This window comes from Anolis sagrei, chromosome 3 (assembly GCF_037176765.1).
Source record: "Anolis sagrei isolate rAnoSag1 chromosome 3, rAnoSag1.mat, whole genome shotgun sequence".
Lineage (NCBI taxonomy): Eukaryota > Metazoa > Chordata > Lepidosauria > Squamata > Dactyloidae > Anolis > Anolis sagrei.
The window spans coordinates 242,492,766-242,510,445 of NC_090023.1; positions in this window are offsets into that span (position 1 = coordinate 242,492,766).

Below are 17,680 nucleotides of genomic sequence, written 5' to 3' on the forward strand. Positions count from 1 at the left end.
AAAAACCCACAAGAACTTTTTGTCTTTGGTGGTAGCCTGATTCAATAGTACAAGCACATAAGAATATCATTAATAGGTGGCAGTGGCCTGAAGAATATTTTGCCTTTATCCAATCCAAGTTAATTGCCCTAAGTCTTTCCATATATTGGTGGCCAACATAGGGACTGTAAAGAAAAAAAGTCTTTACACCATGTATAAATATGTGAGAGGAAGTCATAGGGAGGAGGGAGCAAGCTTGTTTTCTGCTGCCCTGGAGACTAGGACATGGAACAGTGGCTTCAAACTACAAGAAAGGAGATTCCATCTGAACATTAGGAAGAACTTCCTGACTCTGAGAGCAGTGGCCCGGAGTGTGGTGGAGGCTCCTTCTTTGGAGGCTTTTAAACAGAGGCTGGATGGCCATCTGTCGGGGGTGCTTTGAATGCCATTTTCCTGCTTCTTGGCAAGGGGTTGGACTGGATGGCCCATGAGGTCTCTTCCAACTCTCTGATTCTATGATTCTAATAGTAATTATGAATTTGATGTGCAAAATTCAAAATCTTTATCCAAAGTAGGTCAGCTATTCCAGAACAATTTTCCCAGTATCGAGATCACAATATTTATTTTCTGGGCAAATGGGATTCTTTGTTCAGTAGTGCTGCCAATGTAATTATCACAGGCTTTGTTGATAACTTGAGCTTCATGTGTACTCAACTGCTAGTCCATGTGTCACAAGAGATCATGAAAAACCCATCTCCCATCTTCTTCTACTTGTGTCACATCTGTGAAGATGTTCAACAATCATTCTTATTTCTTCAATTCTTTGTGTCATGTGCACTGTCAAACTTTACTGCTCTCCTCTAAGCAGTAAAGAACTGATTCAGTTTGTAGCAGGCCAGATCTCCTAAGAGGCATCTGGCACAATCTTTTGCCAGTGCTCCTGCAATGACGAATTCAGGTAAAAACTCCCTCTCCATTCACACACATCACTATGTATAGGCTGTCCCCAAGTTATGAACCAGAGATGTTCTGTAAGTATTTTCTTAAATAGAATGTGTATGTAAGTTAGAACAGGTATTTTTAAGTGTAACTCCACATACACACACATGTAAGGGAGAGCCTTTGCACAATTAAGACTCATGCGCCAACTGAAGGTGGATGTGGCCAGGGTGGTCCATGCCTTGGTCACCTCCAGATTGGACTACTGTAATGCACTCTAAGTGGGGCTGCCCTTGAAAATGGCCCAGAAATTCCAATTGGTACAACGGGCGGCGGCCAGGTTGTTAACTGGTGCTCCTTACAGGGAGCGGTCAACCCTTCTCTTTAAGGAGCTCCACTGGCTGCCGTTCATTTTCTGGTCCCAATCCAAGGTGGTTCTTACCTACAAAGCCCTAAACAGTTTGGGACCCGCCTACCTGTGTGACCACATCTCTGTGTACGAACCCACACGATCTCTTCGATCATCCAGAGAGGTCCTGCTCGCACTCTCACCTCCGTTGCAGGCGTGATTGGTGGGGACGAGGTAGAGGGCTTTCTCGGTGGTGGCCCCTCAACTCTGGAACTCACTCCCCAAGGACATCAGGCATGCCCCAACTCTGGCAGTCGTTAGGAGGAGCCTGAAAACATGGTTGTTCCAGTGTGCCTTCCCGGAATCTCCCAGCAATATGTCCTTAAATGCACTTTACTAATGATCCAGGATTGTCTGCATGCCCCATCCCTCTCCAAAAACTCTATCCTAGTCATATTTCACCTGTTCATGCTCAGCATTATCTTTAAATTTTTAATTATTACATTTGGCCCAGCCATAGGTTTTTTAAATGTCGTTATGTTTTTGTTAATGTTCATTGCTTATTTTTATGAGTTTTACTTTATTGCTTTTTTATTGTTGTTATTGTTTGTATTACTGATGTATTGTGGGCTCAGCCTCATGTAAGCCACATCGAGTCCCTTGGGGAGATAGTAGCGGGGTATAAATAAGGTATTATTATTATTGTTGTTATTATTATTATTAGCTTTGGATAGCTGAGGGGAAGAGTTAACACGCTGTGAGGTTTGTTTTGCTATCTGTGCCCTTTTCAGAAAATTTCTGTTCATGTGACAATTGGATTTTGAAACATTTGGCTTATTGTGGAATCAAAGATTGGTGATAAAGCTTTAATGGAGATGCCTTTTCCCCATGATAACTCTCTCAGGAGTACGTCTCTTCCGAGAGCCAGATTTCTCTTACTTCCTGTTGTCTCACCCCTGTTCTTAACTATGAGTAATTTGTAAGTTGGAAGTTTGTAACTTGGGGACTGCCTGTACTGCCGACAGAGCTAAAATATAAATAACCTTTTCATTTCATTTCCCTTATTTTGGGTATGGAGGGATTGGTCACATATTACTGTGTGTATTGAGAACTTTGCAGATTTCAAATATGCAGAATCTAGCAAATCCATTAAAGCTCTGTAGGGTGTAGTAGGTTGGTTATGGGAATTCAAAGGCTTGTTGCCTACAATCAAATGGGAAACAATGCAAGGAGTCTCAAACATAGAATCATACTGTAGAACTAAAAGGGACCACAAAATCCAGGTGTTCATCAGGCCCCTGATTAGTTCTATGATTCCGACATACAGGAATGTACAACTAAAATACTCCCAAAATATCAAAACCCATTCAAAAGTAGGTCTACATAGAAAGAAAACCTAGGCATTTCCTAAAGCAGTTTATTCCACTGTCAAATCACAGTGACTGTCAGAACGTTCTTCCTGTAAATGGAATCTTTTGTGTGCTGGAATCTGAAACTTTCTGTAGCAGCACCTTGCACTTCTTGCATCGCCTGAATAAATGGAAGCTCTTTCTGCAGTCTATGTAACTTATTGTATATATTTTATGTTCAAATATTTTTGGGTTTGTTGTACCCCACCTTGAGTAATCAGGAGTAGCAGGTAATAAATTATTATTATTATTATTATTATTATTATTATTATTATTAACAGGAGTTTCCTATTTCTTGAAATACATAGTTTAATAATAAGTTGAAGACTGCTTTGAGATCAATTAACAATGACTTTGTTTGCAAACATTTCCTTTCATAGCTGGGGAGTCACTAAGGCATGCTACATGCCTCATTGGATAGTCTCCCCTATGGTAGGCTTCTGAGCCAAGCATAATCAAAATATAGGGTTGCTATTATCCATAGTTTAAGGTGTATATTTTTGAATTTGAAACCCCTGATATTGGGGGGGGGGGGGTTGGTGTTGCTGTATAATAAATTTAAATATTGCTGCTTGCTTATTTACTCAAAGCACTCACTTATAAGCACATGATAATAGTACCCCTGAAATTAAGTGCAAAGTGAGAGATGTAATTGTACATGTGGGTTTACAGAAAGGGGTTCTTTTGCTTGCAGAGATAAGAGCAGACTGGAGGCTCTTGAACACACTCTGTGCACCACTGATAGCCTCAAACAAAACAATAGGTGGATTTGCTAAAAATTCTTCTCCGCTTCCTCCAGAAATGCATAGTGATAAGAGGAATGCACAGGAAGAAGTAATTGTTTGTCTTTGCCTTTTGATATATAGTTGACAAGGACAACAAGATTTGGAAATGTCTGTGCCTCTGAGAGGCATAAGGTGCTAACACTCCCTTGAAATGCTTGAAAAATAAAATAAAAAGGTACTTTTTGGAGACTGCAACTGAAATAAGGAGAACAGTAGATGACTGTATTTATCTTTTACCAGATAACTATTTTTATTTTTTTATTTATAACTGACTCAGGTTCTTTTTTCCTTCATGGAGGAAAAGATTCAAACTCCTATTTCTGTTGTCAGTGGGAAGATAGTAGCTCTGAAAAGTCAGTTTTGAGTAGAAAAATAAGTGGAAGAAAATCAGCTAAGGATCTTTCTTCAAATATAGCCCATTTCATATTTCTCACAGCATTCTTATGACTGCAATATATTTACTTGCCCTGTCCTGCCAAATCAAATATTATTGGTGGAATTTTATCTACATTAATGTGTATTTGGTAACTTTGGCCTTGAACTACTTGTCATTCTAAACATTTGTCAAGAATGGTTCAGAACATGTGTTGCATTATACAGTGATACCTTGAGTTAAGAATTTAATTCATTCCATGACCAAGCTATTAACTCATATTGCTCTTATCTCAAAATAATTTTCATATTGAAATGCTAGTCATTAGGGCTGGTCAATTTGTTTCGTTAATTCGTAATTCGTTAAAAAATTCGTTATTTTTTGAATTACAAAACGATTACAAAACTTTTTTTTTAACCTGGAAGTGTTTTTAAATATCGAAACGGCAGGCGCCAAAAAATTTTGTATTTCCGTCCATTTCGGAAATACGTAAGATGGCCGCCTGCCGATGCTTGCTGGGAGCTCTCCTCTCTGAGTTGTAGGTTTTTTCAGGCTATATGGCCATGGCCTAGAGGCATTTTCTCCTGACTTTTCGCCTGCATCTATGGCGAGCGAGCGGGGCGAGCGAGAGGGGCGAGCGAGCGGCGAGCGAGAGGGGCGAGCGAGGCATTCTCTCCTGACGTTTTGCCTGCATCTATGGCAAGCATCCTCAGAGGTAGTGAGGTCTATATTTATAAGGGTTTATTTATATGTGGAATAATGACCAGGGTGGGACAAAGGACTCTTGTCTGCTGGAGTGAGGTGTGAATGTTTCAACTGACCACCTTGATTAGCATTTGATGGCCTGGCAGTGCCTGGAGCAATCTTTTGTTGAGAGGTGATTAGATGTCCCTGATTGGGTTGTTGTAGGTTTTTTCAGGCCATATGGCCATGGCCTAGAGGCATTTTCTCCTGACTTTTCGCCTGCATCTATGGCGAGTGAGAGGGGCGAGCGAGCGGCGAGCGAGAGGGGCGAGCGAGCGGCGAGCGAGAGGGGCGAGCGAGGCATTCTCTCCTGACGTTTTGCCTGCATCTATGGCAAGCATCCTCAGAGGTAGTGAGGTCTGTTGGAAGTAGGAAAAAGGGTTTATATTTATGTGGAATAATGACCAGGGTGGGACAAAGGACTCTTGTCTGCTGGAGCGAGGTGTGAATGTTTCAACTGACCACCTTGATTAGAGGGCCCGCCAGAGTGAGTGCCTGCCTTCCCTCCTTAATAATAATTTTAATTTCTCCTCCCTATTCTACTAAATTAATAATTAAATTTAAAAAATATTTTAAAAATATTGAAAAAAAGGGCGCCATCTTTACAAAATGTTTTGTAAATATTTACGAAATTTCGTAAATACCGAACTTTTTTTTTGGAAAATTTTGTAATTATTTTAAATATCGAAACAAAAAAAAAACCCCAATTACAAAACGATTTTAGAAACAAATTTTTGCGTTGTTACCCAGGCCTACTAGTCATCCATTCCACCCCTTTTGTAACATGTTTTTAAATAACAAAATGTACTTTATAAATAACAAATCATATTAAATGAACATTAACATGGAACAATAAAAAAAAACAAATCAACTTTAAAATGGTAGAAGCACAATGTTTTGGCAAGGAAGCAGAAAACACAAAATGAAGAGGCAAAGGCATCCTTTTCTTCATACTGTACTCATTTCAGTCTCCCTCCCTCTCTTGCTCTCTCTCTCTCTTCATGAAGCAAAACATATCAGAAATAAAAACCACACAAAATCTACTAACCCAAAGCTCCTCAAAGCAGACAAGAGCAAAGCATATAGCAATCTCCTAAAGCTGACAAGAGCATGAGGCACGGAGGCTGCTCCCTTGAAGCCCTAGTACTCATGTGCTAGTGCTCCCTCTGGCACTAGCGCTTTACTCAAAACTCTGTTCACATGTCAAAGAGAAACCAAGGCTGAGCAACTCAAAATGCTCTTAAGTTGGGATGCTCTTAAGTTGAGCTTCCACTGTATAAAAGTTTGTTTAAAGAATCTATAGACCACTTATATAGCATACATGAAAAAAATATGCGCTATATATTTATGACTGCAAATTAGCCTGGCCTAGAGGCAAATCTATACAGTAAAATTATTGCAGTTGGACATCATTTTGTCTCATGGGATATATAATTTTACAATGTCTTTAGCCTTCTCTTCCAAATAGTGCTGATGCTTCACCAAATTGACTCCCATGATTCAGTGGCATTAAGCCATGGCAGTGAAAGTGGTGTAAAAACTGCAATAATTCTACAGTATAGATGTACTCCATTTGTAAACTCCACAGAACTCATAAAGACTTACTTCAGAGTAGAGATGTATAGGAATAAACTAAGGGCCCTTCTACACATGCATTAAAATCCGAGAAGAAGCGGGTTAAAACGTGTGGTGGCAGCTAAATGATGTTTAGTCAAAGTGCAGGAGGAATCAGGAGAAATCGGGTTATGGGCTCGAAAACACATGTTTAAAAGGCGCCTTTTAAACCCAATTCTTCCCGAAAACACACACACCTTTCCATGCTTGTGTATTCCAGCAGTCATGGAAAACATGCCCCCCCCCCCCAATATGGACTCCTCCAGAGCACAAGCATATCTGAGAAGCCTGAAACAGCTAATCAGCTGTCAAATGGAGACACTGGTGGCTTAGGGAAGCACAGGTGGAAAGCAAATACAACTCTCTCACATTCTCTTTTACACTTTGTATTGTTAAACAGAGCTTGAATTAACAATTGGGAAAGACAGTGATTCAAGAGGGTTATATATATATATATATATATATATATATATATATATATATATATTCTGTTATGCGCTGGACCTCATATGCACATATGTGCATCTCTGGAGTGAATTTAAAAAAAACTTCTGCCTGTTCCCCCCCCCCTCCCCCCATCCACTCTCCATTCTAATCTGCTTTAAAAAAAACAGCTGTGAGGACAGTGGGGGGCTGTGCAGCATGATTGACAGGTCTGTGTTTGGACTCTCTTAGAGGTTCCATATTTTAAAAACCCACTTCTTTGTCCCATATTTTGGCGCTATCTGGAAGTGCCCTGTGAAAACATGAAAAGCAACAGAGATGAAAGTAAGACCAAAACAGTCACAATCCAAAACCGAAGCCATCACCATCTTATAACACACAGAAGATTATGATTCAGAAATATTTTAAGAGTCCTCACCTGTGGCAGACAAGCAAGAACAGATATTTTCAGTACAGGAAAACAAAACAGGAATCTCTGGACCAGATAATAAATAGTTTCTCAACATTGATTTTTTTTTCTGGGAAAGGGGAAACTGTCTGGTGTTATGTGACAGGAAATTGTGTGTGTATTACACACTGCAACACGCTTGAGTATGAACATATACACAGGTGTGGGCATATATTTAGTTGCATAGCATCATGTTCTGTGGCATTTAAAGCTCTGTGAGATGGAACAAATCTGGAGGTTTTGGTACTTCATGCTGTAGTTCCTGTAGATAGAGTTCTTTCATATAGAGGGGGGGAGGAGGAGGGAGGAGACAACATTTCTGTTGTCTTCTATTTCCCAGGAATTCCCAGCACCAGCTGTAGCATTTTATTCCAGCCTCCAGATGTCGTTTTCTCTGTTTTCAGACCTAGTGAAAAATACATTCCCCTTTCTTCCTTTCCTTTACTGTTTTTGTTATAGTGTGACATAAGCAAGGCAGTACCTTTGCATTACAACTTTGCGATATTTAAAAAAAAAAACATATGAGACCACCTCTGCCAAACATGTCCCAGATATCATTATAGAAAGACATCCAAAAAGAATGAAGTGAACGCAGAGATAAGAGCATCAAAACTGAAGAAGTTCTGTCATAAGAACTCCCACTTCTTTAGACCAATCTGGAAGAACTCATTTGGCCTTATCACAAAGGCCCATGGGTTCACCCCACATCAGGGTGAATCCTTGGGCTCCCGATGTGGGGTGAGGAAAAGCTGCAGCTCCATGCCCTGCATCGCCCATCTTACCTCCTTCTTCATCCCATGGGGAGAAGAGTCACCACCCAGCTTCCCCCCATTGAAGGCACGGCATGTTGGGAAGGCTCCCGTGTTGCTGCGCTGGGCAGGGGGCTCCGGTTCACTTTCTTTTTCAGCATGGAGCACAGCACAAAGTCCCTTTATGTAATGTGAAGGGCTCCATGCCGAAAAGGCAGGTGAACCAGCATAGAATGGAGAAAAAGCCCTGCCTGATCAAGTGGTTTGATATAAAAATAAGCAAAAATCCTGGGAATTTGACAACACTCATGCCAACATGGCGTGGTGGTCTGAATGTTGGACAAGAACACTAGGAGACCAGGGTGCTAATGTAGAGAGGTGTTCAAAGTTCTCTACCTGGTATGTATTGTCTTTTTTATGCCAACTCAACTATAGCAAAATAGCAGGCTGGTTAGATAAGGTCCCCTCCTTGTGTTAGCAAGACAATCAGATGGGTGCTGGTGCTGCTGAACTAAGTATGCTTCTTCTGCAAAATTTTACAAGCTTTGGATGCCTTCAAAAACAATAATATAAACACAACAGGCTATAATTTAGCATAAATGCAATCTTAGTTATGTTTTAAAATGGTTATACTTTGCTCTAGGAAGAGGGGCTATGCCTGAGAGACTGTAGGTAATGCCAGGCCTGCAAACTGTTATAAACCATGTTGTTAGTGTACCTTGTGACAACTGGTATGGTGGCTTTTGTAATGCAATACATAGTTTTGATGTTGAAGGTGATTGTCAAGGCAGAGCAATATAAGGGATATAATCAGTGAAGAAATTTAGAGGGAAAAAATGAGGGTGTTAATTGCAGGTGGAAAAACATGTTCCAGACTCCAGTTTATTCAGTGAGAAACATCAGAGAAGTAAAAGCTATTATAGATTTGAGAGCAGGGCTAAATATCTTCATGGACATGGTGAATGGGCCATCAGATGTAACAGAAGTGGCAGACATCATCATCATCATCATCATCATCATCATCATCATCATCATCTTGCTTATTTATTTATATCCTGCTTTTTCTCTCCATAAGGAGACTCAAATTATTATTATTATTATTATTATTATTATTATTATCTTTATTTGTACCCCGCAAACATCTCCCGAAGGACTCGATGCGGCTTACAAAGGCCAAGACCCTCAATAAAACAACAGCATAACAAATACAATTATCTAACTCAAAGCAAACCAAAAACATTAAAGAAGTAAAAGTAAAACAACAAAACAATACACCATGACCAAATGTAATGGGTACAGTTAAAAGTGCTGGACATGACAAGGTAAAATGTAAGGGTTCTAGGGTAGGTGCAATGTGCAGCCAATCTTAAATCTCTAATAAAGTGCATATGGGACATGATGCTGGGAGTTTCCTATTCTGGAAAGGCACACCGGAACAGCCAAGTCTTCAAGCTCTTCCTAAAGACCGCCAGCGTTGGGGCTTGTCTGATGTCCTTGGGGAGGGTGTTCCAGAGACGGGGGGCACCACAGAGAAGGCCCTGTCCCTCGTCCCCACCAAACGCGCTTGTGAAGCAGGTGGGATCACGAGCAGGGCCTCTCCAGATGAATGGAGGGAACGTGCGGGTTTGTATATGGAGATGCGGTCACGCAGGTAGGCAGGTCCCAAACCGTTTAGGGATTTGTAGGTAAGCACCTGCACCTTGAATTGGGACCGGAAAATGAACGGCAGCCAGTGGAGCTCCTTAAACAGGAGGGTTGACCTCTCTCTGTAAGGAGCACCAGTTAACAACCTGGCCGCCTCCCGTTGGACCAGCTGAAATTTCCGAGCCATTTTCAAGGGCAGCCCCACGTAGAGCACATTACAGTAGTCCAATCTAGAGGTGACTAAGGCATGGACCACCCCAGCCAGATCCGCCTTTATGAGGTACGGTCGCAGTTGGCACACGAGTCTTAATTGTGCAAAAGCCCTCCCGGTCACCGCCAACGCCTGAGCCTCAAGCGTAAGTGATGAATCCAAGAAGACATCCAAACTGCGGACCTGTGACTTCAGGGGGAATGTAACTCCATCCAGCACAGGTTGCCACCCTATACCCCAATCAGGTTTACAATTGACCAGGAGGACCTCTGTCTTGTCGGGATTGATCTTCAGCTTGTTCATCCTCATCCAGAGAGCCACAGTGGCCAGGCACTCATCCAGCACCCGAGGGGCTTCCTTGGAATTAGGTGGAAAGGAGTAGTAGAGTTGTGCATCATCTGCATAGAGATGGCACCCAACTCCAAAACTCAAAACGGCTAACATTTAAAACTTTACAATACACTTTAAAATATACAAATATTAAACAGTATTTATTTATTTATTTACTTATTTACTTTATTTATATTCTGCCTTTCTCTATCCCAAGGGGGACTCAAGGCAGCTTACAATTGCACCTCCATGGTGCCTTAAAACATACCACATCAGTTAAAACATAAGTTAAACATTAAAACATAATGAGCATAATAAAAATACATTTCAATGAATCATGTCATCTAGAGTCATAGTCTAAAGGTCAATCCTTAGTCAAATTGCACATATTCCATACTAACATTCCAGCACTGTTCTATTTTTCAAATGCCTGCTCCCAGAGCCAGGTTTTGGCTCTCTTTCTAAAAACTAAGAGGGGGCTGCCCTGATATCACTAGGGAGGGAATTCCACAACAGAGGGGCCACCACTGAGAAGGTCCTGTCTCTTGTCCCCACCAACCGTGCCTCAGTAGAAAGCAGGGCCTCCCCAGACAATCTTAATCTGTGAGATGGTTCATAGGGAGAGATATGTTCGGACAAGTAAGCTGGGCCGGAACTTTTTAGGGCTTTATAGGTTAAAGCCAGCAATTTGAATTGTGCCCCATAGCAGATTGGCAGCCAGTGGAGCTGATGCAACAGGGGGGGGGGGGTATGTTCCCTGTACGCCGCTCTGGTGAGCTACCTGGCTGCTGCCTGTTGGACCAATTGTAGCTTCTGAGTAGTCTTCAAAGGCAACCCCACATAGAGCATGTTGCAGTAATCTATATGGGATGTAACCAGAGCATGGACCACCGTGGCCAAGTAAGACTTCCCAAGATATGGGTGCAGCTGGCGCACAAGTTTTAATTGTGGAAAAGCTCCCCTCACCACTGCCGAGATCTGGGGTTCCAGGCTCAGTGATGAGCCCAGGATCACTCCCAAACTGCAAACCTGTGCCTTTAGGGGGAGTGTAACCCCATACAGCACAGTCTGTAACCCTATACCCTGTTCAGCCTTTTGACTGACCAGGAGGACCTCTGTCTTGTCTGGAATCAATTTCAATTTGTTCACTCTCATCCAGACCATCACAGATGTCAAGCACCAGTTCAGGACCTGAAAAGCCTCCTTAGTAGCAGGTGGGAATGAGTAATAGAGTCAAACATCATCTGCGTACAGGTGACATCAAACTCCAAAACTCCAAATGATCTCCCCAATGGCTTCAAGTAGATGTTAAACAACATGGGAGACAGTATTGAGCCCTGAGGGACCGCATAAAGTAATGGCTGTGGGGCCAAGCAGGAGTCTTCTGAGAACAACCCTCTAGGAATAACTAAAGCCACTGCAGAACAGTATCTCCTAGGCCCATCCCTGTGAGGTGCCCCAGAAGGATACCGTGCTCTACAGTATCGAAGGCCGATGAAAAGTATAGCAGAACCAACAGGGACACACTTCCCCTGTCCAGTTCCTGGCGTAGATCATCCACTAAGGCGACCAGTGCTGCTTTGGTTCAGTGTCCCGGCCTAAAGCCAGACTGTACCAGATCTAGATAATCTGTGTCTTCCAAGATTTTGTACAAAAATCAGCATGTCGTTTTGTTGTGGAAAATGACTGTTTTCTGTGCAAGATATTTGTTGTACAAGATTCTGTTTCTTGTGTATAGAAAACAGCAATCTTTTTCCAAAAAGCACACATGTCTAACCTGGCAACACTGGGTTTTTTTTCTCATAAGCTCATGCAAACCAGTATGCATTTCTGCACAACACAATTTCCTAAAACATTGAGTGGAAACTGCCCAATAGTAGATGAGAACTGCACCTTTTTTTTCTGCAACAAGGAGAAACTGAAAATTACTCAACTTCATTTTCAAGAAAGAAACAGTTTAAAGTTAGCCTCCTTATTACATTGATCATTGACATTCAGAGACAGGAAATTCCAGAGTATAGTAGCTTCCCACTCCTCTTTTCTCCCACACTGATCACTTCATACAAGCCTCAATACTTCTTCACTTCCATAAGCCCACCCATAGAAAAATATCAGTGGACGCATTTCAACTTTGCATGGCTTATCAGAAAAATTGTCCTCAGGTTCTATTATCTTCATCTAAAAAACATACTGTAGTGACTAGCACAGGAATTTACAGAGAGTGCCTTTGGTAGGTGGAAAAGAAATGGATATGTCAGGTCTACAGTTCTAGATGAATCAGAACGTACATTATCTAATAATGCGTTACTCGCATTTTGAACTGTGAAAATATTCCTTTGGAGGTGAACATTTTACAACTCATTTCATATTTCTAATAGTGTCAAAGAACAGATCTACTAATTTTAGTAATTTAGTGACAAGATCTGGATATCAAGCCTACCACTACTAATGCCGCAATCCCTTAATACAATTCCTCATGTTGTGGTGATCCTTAACCATAAAATTATTTTTGTTGCTATTTCATAACTGTAATGCAAGATGTATTTGCACTCAATGGACCACATTTGGCACAAATACCCGATACACCCAAATTTGGATACTGGAGGAGTTGGGGGAGGGGATTGATTTTGTCATTAGGGAGTTGTAGTTGCCGGGATTTATACTTAGTCTACACTTAAAGAGCACTCTGAATTCCATCAATAATGAAATTGAACCAAACTTGGCACAGAGAACTCCCATGACCAACAGAAAATATAAGAAGGGTTTGGTGGGCATTGACCTTGAGTTTTGGAGTTGTAGTTCACCTACATCTACTGACGACTCAAACAATGATGGATCTGGACCAAACTTGGCACAAATACTCAATTTGCCAAAATTTGAACACTGATAGAATTTGGGGAAAATAGACCTTGACATTTGGGGGTTGTAGTTGCTGGGATTGATAGTTCACCTACAATCAAAGAGCATTCTGAACCCCACCAATAATAGAACTGGGCCAAACTTTCCACACAGAACCCCCATGGCCAACAAAAAATATTGTATTTTCTGATGGTCTTTGGCAACTCCTCTGACACCCCCTCAACCCGACCCCCAGGTTGCAAAATGCTGATCTAAACAACCCAGATTAGGTTCTGCCAGGTAATATCATAATTTCACATTATCCTAGGACTATACCTATGACTGCCAGCATTTTTTAAAATGGTTCATCTTTTGCTTTTGACAACATACAATCGAAATCATTCCCATCTTTAAATGAACTTGATATGCTTGTTGGGTGTTTTATAAAGGCCTGCAGCATCTACAGCAATTATTGCCAGTAAGTAATGGAGACAACCAGTAACTTAAAAATGATTCACTTTTAAATAGCTTTGCAGAGAATCAAGCTGTTATGTGGAACTGATCAGTTTCTATGCTTCATGCAAATAATTCTAAATTGGTAAGAATGATCTTTTTCTTTTTAGCTGTGGCCACCTGGTTCTTCATCTCCCCTCCTTGCTGTCACAAGGCCTATGTATGAGATCCTTTTTAAACCAGAATTTCAGCCCTGGCCCATAAAAGTTTTCCTACCACATCACAGAAGCTCCATGTCCCAATTTGTTCTTGTGTAGAGTGTTTCAGAAAGTTCAATGCTTTCCACCATACGGTTGTGTCATTTGACAGTGTTAAATTTTGTCTCAACAAAAACCAAATTATATTCCTCCCACTGTACTCATCATGAATAGTTGTGGGCCTCCTAAACCATCAGTTTGGCACATACACATGCACACCCCAATGTTGAAAAATAGTGAATAACTTGTGGCTTCAGGCTGATTTTAATAACAAGTGAAAGGTTTGGTTTGACAGGCATAGTTAAAATTAGCTCAAACTAAATAGAACTCACATAAATTTCTTCCCACATCAAAATATACCCATTCTTTTTGTCTTTTCAGTAGCAATCACATGCCAATAATCTGAGAGGTGCATGGGACTTGTGGGCTGCAACAGAGATGTTTGGGGAACAAAAGAAACTCCTATCTTCCTATTTGTGTTCTTCTCTCAGATGTAATGTTTTTATATAAACTGAGCTTGCTCAATATTCTGTTGCTTGAGGCATAGGGCAAGTTGGAATTGCCATTCCACCCCATGTCCAGAAACCAAACTGGTCTGACAGAATATTTATCTATTTTGTATACTCTTAGCTGATTCATATTTTCAGTCATTTCAACACAAGATCATCTGATATACCCAAGGGCAGAAATACAAGTCAAGCCTCAAAGAGAGGGAAATGGTTCAAGAGGGAAAAGTGGCTGCCCCTCAATATTTTCTGCCTGATATGACTGCTTCACTTTGCCTAATGTGCTCTCACCACGGTACTACCTTTCCATAGTGGTGGGACTATGTGCTTCTATGAGACAAGAGGCTATGGTGATGGTAGCAGTACTACTGGATGGGTCTCCCATGTCAGACAGCCTTTTACTGAAGTGACAGAATAAGTCCCCATCAACACTGACTATTTAGAGCAGTTCAAAGCTTACTTTAAACAGCAGTAGCCAGACAAAACTTTCCTGTAAAAGTGTGTGAAAGAAGTCCTTAATGTGCACCAGTACTCGATGGTTTTAATCACTTTCTGGGCTTCAAACTAGTTTAGGATTTCCTATGTAATCACTGTGAAATCACTTTTTTTAATACTGGTTTGAAACAGCATTAAATGGTCAGTGTAGATGGGACCTTAATGTGGCAAACAGCTACTGAGCAAGAGCAACAGTGGGGGAGTTGCACTGGATTGAAATCAGGGGGGGATGCAAAACACAAACAAAAAAGAAAGAGAAGACTCAGTGTTTGACAAGATGAAATTTTGAATATAGTTATGGATAGATGAGAAGCAAAAGTAAAAGGGATCAAAAATTAAGGTCAGAATCCTGGATGCAAGTTTAGCAACATGTATGTGCTAGGACAAAGATAACTATAATAATCAATGTAAACAAAGAACAAGATGTCTCTTCCACATGAACCAAAAAACAAAAGGGGAATTTAGTGGGGACACTAAACATATTAAATGACCAAGCAGAAATAAAAGGACTAGATGGAGACTGTCTTACATTGGACATAGCATGAGAAGACATGACTCACTAGAAAAGACAACAATGATTAGTAAAGTAGAAGACAGTGGGAAATGAAGAATGTATTATGGATGGATGTACTCAGTCAAGGAAACTACATGTCCCAGCTCACTCCTGGACAACTCACAGCCTCATCAGACAGAGCAATTTCTTCCCTTTCCTCAAGGAGCCCATTACACGGTGCATATCTACTTCCAGTGGTGGTCTGTGGTGAAAGGGCAGAGCAAGCAACGTATGCCACTGTAGTGCCAACACAGGGAGCTTTCCATGTTGCTTTTGAAACAATGGGGGAAAGCTGGGCAGGGGGCACTTCCACCCATGGTGTGAAGGCAGTTGTAAGTTGGGCAATGTGGGGCATGGGGTGATGGATTCTCCATGTCCCCATTGAGATCCCACAAATTTTCCACAATGTGTGGTGAATCCATATGCCAATGTTATAGTGCCTTTAGACAAGGATAGAATCATAGAGTTGGAAAAGACCTCAGGCCATCCAGTCCAACCTACTATACCTTTGCAGGAGCAAAGAAGCAGAAAAATTGCATTCCAAATGCTCCCAACAGATAGCCACCCAGCCATTGTTTAAAAGCCTCCAAAGAAGGAGCCTCCACCACAGGAGGCTGATTGTCAAAAAGCTGCAAGCCACAAGAGTGAAACTTTCTCTGAATCTGATGATATGGAGACAACGGGATACTTTGCTCTTCAGTAGGAGCTGGCAAAGGCTGCAGGTGCTGAAGACAACAAGCCCTCATCCTTCATTGAGCAGAGGAGGGAGAAATGCCAGTCCAGCTCTATTTAAATAATAGATGCAGAGCTAACAATTAGCACCTATGACCTTTATGGAGCTGCACATAAATATCCCAGCAGTTCTCTTGCAGCCAGCCCGAGTGTTGATAACTGTCCTTATTTAGTTGCTTGGTGGTACTTTCTCTTGGTGATTTCTTCTTGACCTTGGACTGGCTATCCTTCTTCCTCATGCACCTTTTAATCTTAACCACCACTGTGCTTCTCCCTGCATTTTGCTCAGATAATCCATGACAGGCCTGGACTGGACTGATTATTCTCCTGCTACTAAACACCAATCATCTCCTTTCTTGGGCACTTGTTGACTCATGTTGAAGACACCACTTCCTGATAAGGAAACTTGTAGATATTTGCTGAGTCATCATAAATTGAAATTAATTTGATGGCATTAAACATCAAGTGTCAGGTCTACCTGTAAAGGAACAGTCACCCAAAGAACAGGATGCCATCTGAAGCTAATGGTGTAGGTTTGCCACAGCACAGAGAGCTCAAGTTCTGGAATGGTCAGATTACTAGAAATGATGATGTTATTTGCCCTTGAGCTTCCCTTTTCCTTCTGAGTTTACTTGTAATCTTCACATCTTCATAGTAGTTTTTAGCAGAAATATATTTTCATAGTCAGAATACAATGAATTTCCAGTGGTTTAAAAATGAAATTCAAATAGTTTGAACTCTACAAATTGTATTTTAAAAAATAACATTTATAGTTATAATTGGTGTTTTTGTATCGTTTTATTTGTACTGCTTTTAATAATCAACAAAACCCACTATGTTCCATTATTGAGTAGAAAGGCAAGATATAAATGAATAAAATAATAACAGTTGTAATAGCTATGGTCAGATTTCAGAATCAAATGTACAGGTACATAACCTAGAGTTATACTAGCATAGCAAATCTGTATTCACATAGTCACAAGTGTAGTACGACAGACTGGGTATTCCTTATTCAAAATATCAAAATACTCCAGAATCCAAAATTATTTGCATGGTTGGCTGAGATGGTGACAACTTTGCTTTCCAATGGTTCAGTGTACACAAATTTTGTTTCATGCATAAAACTATTTAAGTTATTGTTATAATATTATCGTTAGTCTATGTGTGTAAGGTGTATATGAAATACAAATGAATTTCCTGTTTAGATTTGGGTCCTGTCTCCAAGATGTCCCATTTTTATATGCAATCATTCCAAAATCAGGGAGGGGAGTGATGTCCCAAATATTAAATATCCTGGAACAAGTTCCCATCAGATACCAAAGGATAAGATCAGCCTCCTCACTGATGGTATTCCGAAAAAGACTAAAAACTTGGATGTTCAAGCAGGCATTTGGTTAATTCGGTGCAATGAATGTGTCGACTACGGATTGGTAATATGGATGATGCAATTGGACCACGATTTTAGTTAGGAGATGTATTGGATTGTGATTTATGTGAAATATTGTGTATTATGTTTTTACGGTTTTAATTGTATACTGTGTACTGTATATTCTGTTGTAAACCGCGTTGAGTCGCCAGTTAGGCTGAGAAACGGCGGTATACAAGGACAGTAAATAAAATAAAATAAATAAATAAATATAGATAAAGGTATAGATATATAGACCTGTACAGCTGCCTACATTTTAGCTTTCACGTACTGGTGCTTCAGATACTGTCATTATACGGGATTGCATTTCAAAATTTATCACTATACCACTGGGGCTAATGAGCTGTTTCAGCTTAACTCCATAGCTCCCCTTTAGTCCTGGTGCTGCTTTGATTTCTTTGA